This window comes from Eriocheir sinensis, unplaced genomic scaffold (genome assembly GCF_024679095.1).
Source record: "Eriocheir sinensis breed Jianghai 21 unplaced genomic scaffold, ASM2467909v1 Scaffold192, whole genome shotgun sequence".
NCBI lineage: Eukaryota > Metazoa > Arthropoda > Malacostraca > Decapoda > Varunidae > Eriocheir > Eriocheir sinensis.
In genome coordinates this window covers 314302-325214 of record NW_026111317.1, presented here as the reverse complement: position 1 = coordinate 325214, position 10913 = coordinate 314302, and the positions used below count along the sequence as shown (strand labels likewise).

At 39.7% G+C, this 10913-nt stretch overlaps 1 long non-coding RNA gene across 1 annotated transcript; it reads left to right on the top strand.

Moving 5' to 3' along the window:
• Positions 1–4426: 4426 nt before the first annotated feature.
• LOC126990706 (uncharacterized) lies at positions 4427–6242 on the top strand. Its single transcript, XR_007744661.1, has 3 exons — positions 4427–4536; positions 4753–4884; positions 4929–6242. It is a non-coding gene; the product is annotated as an uncharacterized LOC126990706 (long non-coding RNA).
• The last annotated feature ends 4671 nt before the right edge of the window (positions 6243–10913 follow it).

The following is a 10913-nucleotide window of genomic DNA, read 5'->3' as shown; positions in this document are numbered from 1 at the left end:
GTCGAAGAGCGAAGGCTTTATCTATGCCGAGGTGGCTCTGAAAGTTTGGGAGTAACCTGAGAAGGTAGGGCCTGTGCATCAGCTGTTTATTGCTGTTGTAGAACGAACATTATTTAATGTGTCATGAGTAGCAGTCACCTCTCCGCTACGAGTCATTATTTTCGGTAGAAGTTTTCTCAGCGATTTCAGGGTTGAGCAATGCAAAGAATAGATCAGTGTCTGTCTCTGGATTTAAAGGGTATGCTCGTCTAATCGTTGGACATTGCTGCACATCGATGCAATCTTCATGAAGAACTTTTACTCTGTCTGTGGGGGCCGTTGAAACCTTACTAGTCCTGAGGTTCCTAATTTTTACCATATTATCACTGATCTTCTCTATTACCCTGTAGGGTCCATCAAAAATAGGTTACAACTTTTTATTTACTTTTCTTTGTGGTCTCATTTGAGGAACACTGTCTCCAACGTTGATAGTTTTGATTTTGTAGCTTTGTATTTCTTTTCTATTTCTTCTCTACCTTTTTCAATGTAAACCTGGCATCTATCATAAACTTTATTTGCAATTGCAGCCATTTCCTCTTCATAGGAGTCAATATCATAAACTTTCCTTGCAATTGCAGCCATTTCCTCTTTACAGGAGTAAATATCATAAACTTTCCTTGCAATTGCAGCCATTTCCTCTTTATAGGAGTAAATATCATAAACTTTCCTTGCAATTGCAGCCATTTCCTCTTTATAGGAGTAAATATCATAAACTTTCCTTGCAATTGCAGCCATTTCCTCTTTATAGGAGTAAATATCATACCAGGGCTGCTGAATTTTTTTCTAACATAGTGTAGGGTACAGGAGGATCTCTAAAAATTCTCTCTCTGTCTCTCTCGATAAAATGGGGACTCCTTTATGGTGCGATAATACGCAGCATTATAGGCCAAGATGTCTATAAGTAGCATTATATCCCAAACGGACACATTTCCTAGAACATTCTCCTCAAAATGTTAACAACAGTATAATTTGCGCGCTTTATTATTCCATTTCCATTTGTATGGTAAGCCGTTATTCGCGTGTCGCACAGGTAGCTTCTAATTTATCTCCTGCATCACGGAATTAACGAACTCTGAACCTTGATCTGTAACAACTGTCTGAGGAACACCGTGTACACAAACAACATCCACGTACAACGCCCTTGCCATTTCGCGGGCTTCCTTACTCCGTAAGGGTACTGTAATCAAATACCTTTTAAAAACATCAACTATGGGCATTACGTATCGAACCCCATTGTCCGATACACCCATGGGACCCACAAGGTCCATGTGTATTCTCTCAAAAGGAGCGGTGACGTCTGGATAATGCCGCCAAGGAGCAGGGTGCAAGTTCCCAACTCACTTTTAAAACGACTACCATGACGCACTTCCTTACATAATTTTCTACATCCCGTTTCATTCCAGGCCAAAAAGCGAACTTTCTACACCGACATAACGTAACTTTGGTTCCTCCGTGCCCTGCAGTGGCGACGAATGAGCCAGAGTTATCGCCTTGGAAATACTTGGGGGGTAGAATCACCACCTTAGTGGCTTCTCCGTACGGACTCACTAAAACACATCATTTATTTCCACCTGTAACTCTGACAGGGGCGGCATCTCACATTATGCCCATCTTCAACACAGTATAACATAATTTCCACCTGTACCTCTAACAGGGGCGGCATCTCACATTATGCCTTTTTTCCCTGAGTCTTTGCTCAATTTTCATTCATGGGGCTTCCTTCTTTTAGCAAACTTATATGCTGGCTGCTCATCATGGAGCTCACTAATCTCCTGAATACTCCAGTCAAGTGTGTGGCCAATACACTCACTATTCAGGTCCATACATATCATATATTTTATTTTCTCATTTTTCGGCGCCTGTTTCTTTTTCTGCACTAGTGCAATACCTTGCCCCTCATTATCCACGTGTTCCACGGTTTTTGTTGTTCCCCATCCACAAACATTATCGCGCGTGTCCTTCTAATTCAATCTCAGTGTCCTGTGAGCCTTCATCCTTGATAAAAAAAAATCTGCTACTATATTTTCCTTGCCAGGCAAATGATTGATTGTGAAACCATACTCACTCATGAGAGTCTGCCATCTAGCTATCCTGCCGTTGGGACTAGCTACCTGTAACAACCAGACTAAAGGTCTGTGACCCGTGTGGATCTCAACAGGGTAACCCAGTATTAATGGGCGGTTTACGTGTAACCCATAAATTACAGTTAAAGCCTCTCGTTCAACTATACTGTACCGCTGTTCTGCCGTATTCAATTTCTCACAAAAAAAGATACAGGTCTTAGTTTATCATCATTATCCTGTTATTGCAATACTCCACCAGTATTGTAGTAGGATGCGTAGAGTGACTGTACCAAGCATTCTATCCTTAAGGGTTGAGAACGCAATTTTTGTTTCATCCGTCCATATGAGTGGAGTTTTATTTATTTATTTATTTTATTTTATTTATTTATTTATTTATTATTTTTTTTTTTTTAGTGTACCTTTCTTCCCTTTGTAAATCTTTAGAAAAGGAGCAACAATTTGTGAATAATTTGCAATAAATTTGCGATAATAATTAGTCAATCCAAGAAATGACTGTAAATCATGAACAGTTTGGGGGGCCGGGACGTTTTGTATGGCCTCCAGCTTGCTAGATTGAGGTTTTATTCCCTCTGAGCGGATGGCATGGCCCAGGTAATCTACTTTGTCCTTAAAAAAGTTACACTTCTTCATCTTAAGAGTCAGTTTGGCTTCCTTTAAGCGATCCAGAATTTGTTCTAAGTTATCTGCGTGATTAGAAAATATATCGCCCAGGATAATTATGTCATCAAGGTACACCTGAACCTTGTTACCTAATAGTCCTGTAAGGACAGTGTTATTATTTTCTTGAAGCAGGACGGGGCTGTTTTAAGGCCAAAGGGGAGGGAAGTAAATTCCCAATGTCCTGCTGGAGAAGAAAATGCCGTCTTCTCTCTGCTGATTTCATCTAGGGGGATTTGATGGTAACCCTGTTTCAAGTCTAGGCATGAAAAAAACTTACTATCTTCCAATTGATTGAGTATGGTAGTTATATTAGGGAGTGGGTACCGGTCGTCCCGTAGTGTTTTATTAAGTGCCCGGAAGTCCAGACAAAGTCGTATTACTCCATCTTTTTTTGGCACTGGGATTAGTGGGGCATTACAGGGTGATCGCGAAGGGTGAATCACACCCTGTTGCTGGAGCGATATAAGTTGTTCATTTACTCTGTCATGATAACTGATAGGAATGTTATATGGACGCCTGTACACTACTTCATCAGTGTTTTGCTTGATGGTGCTTAAAAAATAGGGCGTTACTGTTAATGGTTCTTGTTCTGTGGAAAACACTGTTATATATTTATCTATTAAGGACTTTAAAACCTGATTTTCTCTCTTCACTTGGGAATTTAGCGTCAACAATTTGATAGAGGCTTTTCTTCCTTACTTCAAGCTCTGCGGGCTTCAAGTCTGTCTTAACTGTGTCAGCGGTCTGTACACTAGATACTTGTGGCAGATCAGCGTATAGCTCATGAGTGACAGGCTTCACAAATCCTAACGTTGTATTATCATCTATCTTTACACTCATTTTCAATATTCAAATACGGCACAGTGACATAAGATCTTTGATTGTCAGATGAAGGGGTTAACTTAACTATCCCTGAGCACAAGACTCTAGCCTGAGGAGTACTAACACAAGGCTCAAATAAAGCTTCACTTGCCTGTAGTTGCGTCACTAGCGTTATGTAACCTGCAACAGATGCATGCAGTTGCAAAGGTTCCGCTGCTTGGCAACGTACGGCCTTATTTTCAGTGAGACTTTCTTCATTTCCATCTACATTTAGCTAAGATCCTTCACCTCTAGATATAAGACATTTTTCCTGGCATAATTGTATGGTTTTCCCTTCTATTATCAGTTTTAAGCTTCGTTCTTTTTTTCCTCATTTAGTTGCAATGTTTTCAAAATAATCTCGTGCTACACGACAAATCAGTACTCAACATAATATGAGTCGGCAAATCTACATCGCGTGTTATCAATAAGTCTTGGAAACTACTTTTTCCTTCCATATTAACTTGTCTTTTACCGTCATTTTCAATATGGTATCTTTGCACAGAGACAATATTCACGGGTTTCGCTTCACATTCATTTACTGCGAGCCCTAATTCTTTAATAAATTCATCCGTTAAAAACTCACACACGCTCCTGTTTCTAGGAGCGCTGCCACTTTTGCATATGTGTTATCATGAGTAGTGCGATCTGCCTAACAAAGTTACTCTTGAGTCATGTTAATTATAGCCTTCTTTTCATTATTTTTAAGGTCACTCCCTTGTTCGTTATAGCCTTCTTTTCCTTGTATTCATGTGAAGCGGTTACTCCCTTGTTCGTTATAGCCTCCATCTTATTATATTAAAGGTTACTCCCTTGTTCGTTATAGCCTTCATCTTATTATATTAAAGGTTACTCCCTTGTTCGTTATAGCCTTCATCTTATTATATTAAAGGTTACTCCCTGTTCGTTATAGCCTTCATCTTATTATATTAAAGGTTACTCCCTGATCGTTATAGCCTTCATCTTATTATATTAAAGGTTACTCCCTTGTTCGTTATAGACTTCATATTATTATATTAAAGGTTACTCCTTGTTCGTTATAGCCTTCATCTTATTATATTAAAGGTTACTCCTTGTTCGTTATAGCCTTCATCTTATTATATTAAAGGTTACTCCCTTGTTCGTTATAGCCTTCATCTTATTATATTAAAGGTTACTCCCTTGTTCGTTATAGCCTTCATCTTATTATATTAAAGGTTACTCCCTTGTTCGTTATAGCCTTCATCTTATTATATTAAAGGTTACTCCCTTCTTCGTTATAGCCTTCATCTTATAATATTAAAGGTTACTCCCTTGTTCGTTATAGCCTTCATCTTATTATATTAAAGGTTACTCCCTTGTTCGTTGTAGCCTTCATCTTATTATATTAAAGGTTACTCCCTTCTTCGTTATTCGCTCATTTTCCGTTTTTTCCACTGCAAGTGTGCATATTTATTTATTTCTTTATTTATTTTCATTTGTTTATTTAATGTTATTTGTAGTAGATAACTGAGGGGGGCACTACCCTGGCCTCCTCTTCCTCTGATTCTCTTTCTTCACACATTTATCTTAATACTTCACACTATTGTCCATATGCTTCATTTTTTTTTTCTTGACTTTTTATCCATACCTCACACTTTTCTTAGTATTTCACATTTTTTCTAGATCATACTCTACACTTCCTACCTGGGGGACGCGGTTTAGGCCTTTATAAAGTCACTCTATGGCTGCATGTCCGCCGCGGCACACCACCACCCTGTGAGGCGTAGAGCCCCGTGCTCCCCTCCATCCTGGGGTAACAATCCTAAAACAAACAAACCTGGGAGGCGGGACGCTGCCGCTGCCTGTCACCTGACACCCTCTCACTGATGAGTGGATCGCGGCGCGGGTGGAGAGAGACTGCCCATCCCTCTCCACTCCGCCCGGGAAGGAACTCATGAATTCTCGGTTGAGTCGCGTGTGCTACCCATTGCACTACAGAACAACAGTGGTTGGCCAGAGTTTCCATTACCATATCGTCAAAGTCCATGTCCTCCGGAAGAACCATTAATTATATAATTAAATCGTCACTATTATTTCCGCCACTTAAAACGAGCAAAGCTTAATGAAAATAAGAGGCGTTTTCTCGTCAGAGTAAATTAAACAAAAGCACTGTAAGCACATGTCCCTATTTATCCCTATACCGCTGCCGCCAGTTTTAGACCCTTCTTTTCTTGTATTAAATCAACTCTTTTATCACTCATTAATTACTCCATAAATGATCTCACCGTCTCGTATCCCTGGTAGCGTGATCCGGCTTAAGTTGTTATTGGAGACTGGTGTTCGGGGATAAACAAGGGAAAAAGAAAATATACATTTATTTAAAATTAAATGAAAGTAATTGCCTTACGCAATATTCTATGCTCAGACGATCATAACACTGGCATATTCAGCAATGGATGCAACATATGACAAACGACATGTCTTAAACATAATACTACAATATGTGCTCAGTTGTTGCCAATAATAATAACATTCGTCGTTCCACAAGCAGTGGTTTGTATCTCTCTGCTTACATCACAATCATTATGTACTCTCTTCACAAAATCCTACTACACATTCCTATAGTATAATCTACTACAAGTCACGGAAGCACCAAATACCACACCCAGTGGTTTAACTTTGTTTTACATCGCAAACAAATAATCACAATCCTGTCCCACTCACAATCCTACTTCACACCTCCTACATTATAATCTCCAGGACAATACAGTCGGTTTCCCTTAGATTCTCGAATTTCTACTCACGATTAAGATCACAACAGCCATTCTCGGCTGAGTGAGTAGCAGGTCTGCTTGAGGCGAGAACCAAGTTCGGTCTACTCATACCACTGATTTCTAGGCCACATTTTTCTTTGCTTTAGGCGGACTTACATCCTTGACACGCCCTTAATTCTTTACATAACCAATGGCCAATACTTCCTGTCACACCCATCTGCTCGCTCATTATGTTGTATTGTTTTACTTCTGCTGCTATTCGTGAGTCAGTCTTAAGACACTCCCACAGTGATTTTTCTGTTAAATTATTGGCTCATAACATGTCGCCACGACTGACGTCACGGGTCAGAGTCTTTTTCAATGGTTGTTCACACTTTCTGACCACGCCCACTGGGCATCTGTTTTCTGTATCTGAGTCTGGGTATCTGTTTTCCTTTACCCTCGTTGTTTCCCCTCTTTGGTACTTGAGATGTTTACACTTATATATATATGTCACCCTTTTTGTTAGTGTTTGTCCTGTCACATGTTTACACAGTTGTATACCTGCCTTTCCTCTCTGGGTATCTGTTTTCCTTTACCCTCGTTGTTTCCCCTCTTTTGTACTTGAGATGTTTACACTTATATATATGTCACCCTTTTTGTTAGTGTTTGTCCTGTCAGATGTTTACACAGTTGTATATCTCACTCCTCTGTTTCCTCGTCTTCTGGGTCCTGACAGAGGAGGAGGAGGAAGAACACTAAAGAACACAAAGAAAGAATAAACAACAGCAGACCTGGTCGTCCTTAAGAGGCAATTTGTGACAAGCTACACTAACTATCTAATCAAAAGTGGAAGATGAAGGACAGCAAAGGCGAAGGCTCCTCCCCACCCCCCCATCCCTCCAGCCAAAGCTGGCAGGAAAGGTAAAAGAACCATGCAGCATGAAAAAACTGCATGGAAATTATGTAGAAAAGAGGAAAAAACTATACATTCATTTAATACCCTGCATATTATAAATCTGAAATTAGTGGGCAGCTAACAGAAGTTTTCAGGAAGTCACTAGACACAGGGATGGTGCCTGTTTCCTGGAGGCAGGCACACGTTACTCCAATATTTAAGAAGGGAGACAAAATTTTAATCTTCTATGGAAATTATAGGCCGATTAGTTCGACGCCAGTTATAGGTAAAATGCTTGAGTTAATAATAGCTGATAGTATTAGGGACCATATTGACAGACAATTTAATTCACGACTCACAGCATGGGTTTATTAAGGGAAGTCGTGCCTCACAAATCTTTTATCCTTTTACAATAGAGTCAACGAGGCAGCTGACAATGATGAGAGTTACGATGTAGTTTATCTTGATTTTAGTAAGGCCTTCGATAAGGTACCTCACCAGAGACTGTTAAATAAAGTCAGGGCTCATGGAATAGGAGGGAATGTTTATGATTGGACTAGGGCGTGGATTAGCGACAGGAAACAGAGGGTTACCATTAACGGTAAAAAAATCAGAATGGGGTAATATTATCAGTGGGGTTCCTCAAGGTTCAGTTTTAGGCCGGCTTTTATTTATTATCTACATCAGTGACATAAACAATGGGCTAACTAGTGACATAGGTAAATTTGCAGATGACACCAAAATAGGACGCGCTATTAGGACAGGGGAGGATGCTAGAGCGCTGCAGGAGGATCTTAACAAACTGTCAGCTTGGTCAGAGACATGGCAGATGAATTTTAACATCATCAAGTGGAGCGTGCTGAGTGGAGGAACACGCAACCCATTACACGGGTATATTTAGACTCCACAGCGATAGGCAGATCAGAGTGTGAAAGGAATTTGGGAGTGCTAGTGAACTCGGACCTAAAACTAAGAGAGAGAGAGAGAGACGAGGGACGAGGACATTCCAGACGCAGAACAAAACAATGCAGGAGCGCGGCGCCTAACAAGGTTCCTAGGGCAGCGGGCGGCCAGCTGACATTTATCGCGAGGACTGGGTGACGCCTGCAAATCTAAAGATTCGTACAGTGTCCCTTACTGGAGCAATCACGAGAGCGAGCGCGGGAAGAGAGAGAGGACAAGAGAACAACAACAACCGGGAGACCATCAAATGTAGGACAGGTTAAGCTAACGTTGCTGTTAAGCGGATTAGCGCGTTGCTGGGCTCACCATCACTTTTGGCGTTGTGAAATTAGCTTGTAGAGCAAAATCAGTGGATTCATATTCTCAAGCATTCAGATTTCATTAGGCTTTCATAGAGGTTGTGGGTAGTTTCAAAAGCTTTTTGGCAGTTCAACAAGACTTTAGGCGTTGTGAATTTAAAATGTAGCTGAAAATAGATGTTCTGGATCCTTATCCTCAAACATTCACATTTAATAAGGCTTTCATAGAGGTTGTGGGTGCTTCTATGGGTAGTGATAATGATAGTTTGAGGAGGCTTCTGCACCGTGAATGTGAAAAACACTTTCGAATACTTCAGACGATGGAAATAAACGCAAATGTAAAATAATTTACTTCGACCTAAAACAAAAGCACCGCCTGAGAAGATTTGAGCAGAAGAAAATAATCACTCATTTGCACCGTGTTATAAATATGGTTCCTTGAGTTAACGTAGGACGCTCTTGACTGATTGGTGTTAGCGTGGTGATGAATCCATTAGCACCACCAACACCACCATTTCCTATTTTCACTATATACCATCACCACAACCACCAAAAACAACCACCATTTCCTATCTCCGCCACCACCACAACCACCGAAGTCAACAGTTAAATACTATTATTCTCTTCGTTTCCCCGTCAAAATGATTTTTCCTTCACTCTATCGACGCGGCCATTCACGGGTGAGGGAAAGGTAGGCCGATAAATAGCCCGCTCGAAACTGTGTACACAATTACACATTTTGCCCCCGCCGCCGTCGAAAGCTTTGTTGATGTTGAATCCAGAAACTGCTCAAATATTAGCCGGGAGAGAGCGGCGAGGCGGGGCGCGGGGTAGTTACGGAGGTGGAGAAGTACCATGGTCTAATAAAGTAAGGTCAGGCCACGCGCATGTGGGCGGAGCTAAAGTGCGACGCCCTGTGTTGGCCTTATAGTGGGGGGTTTCTCCCCCCTCCCACTCCCGCCTCCTACCCCTATCGTTCTCTTATTTCAGCGGGAACTAAGTAGTTTTTATCCTTCCAAGGTTTGCTTCTCTGTATGTATGTCTGCATGTATTTCTCTCTCTCTCTCTCTCTCTCTCTCTCTCTCTCTCTATATATATATATATATATATATATATATATATATATATATATATATATATATATATATATATATATATATATATATATATATATATATATATATATATATATATATATATATATATATATATATATATATATATGTATATATATATATATATATATATATATATATATATATATATATATATATATATATATATATATATATATATATATATATATATATATATAATTGTTTGAAGACGATCCAGACCAATCAAAATTAATTGGTAACCCAAAAAAAGGACTAAAAAATAAACTTTTTGTTCTTTCATCATTACTATATCACCTTAAATGAGGATATGCATAGTAGGAAGTAGTAGGAAAAGGAAGACAGACAATATAAATGAGGAAGTACATGTTCAGCTCGGGGCTTAGCAGTCATAATAATGCAACTGTTAGGGTAATCAAAGAAAAATCAATGTAGGTCATAAACTTTACTTCTACGCCACCAACTTATATAGTTTGTATTTATTTTCTTTTGCATACTTGCCTTCTTCATTTTATTATTTAATATCCGCATACGAAAGAAAGTGCGGCAGCGGACATAAAATGTGATCACCTCTGTTGGTAGGTCGACGTAATGTGTCATGTGCTCTGCCAGAGAACTCATCGCTGATTTTCCACATTGCAAAGTGTTATTGCCATGGTAACTATTAAAAATTTTGCCCATCTTCCTGAGCTTGGGTATGAATTCTTCGCTGGGTTTTACTAATTTACTGCTATCCCTGGCTGTTACGTCTATCCATTTTCTCTTCTTATAATTTTGGGACTGGTAGCCAAGCTGATGTTGTGGAAACTTCCTAGCAACATAGCCACCGAAGTACATCATGCCTTCTGTTTCTGTGTCACCTTCAAGACTGCCACCTAATTCAATGTCTTCCTCTGTTAAATCATCTGTATTTATTAGATCTTCTTCAGTACATGCACTGAAGAAGATTGATGTGAACATAGTTCCTGCTGTAATGCCTCTGTAACACTTTCCCTCACATCTTCATTCCTTTTAGTAGTGACACGAAAATCACTTGTGAGACAGTTTTCTTTGCTTTGTTCAAGAGTGTTATATTTTTCCCCCATGAGGCTGCTGTCTTTGCCAAGAAGGTATGCCCTGAGTCGATACTTTATAGAAACAGGAGAGGGATGATCACAGCTCCCTCCCATTTGCCGCAGATAGCCAAACAGATTTTCTACAACATCCTGATTAAGTCTAGATGTAAGTAAAAATGTAATATTATTTTTATATTTTACCATTGCAAACAATTTTTGAAGTGA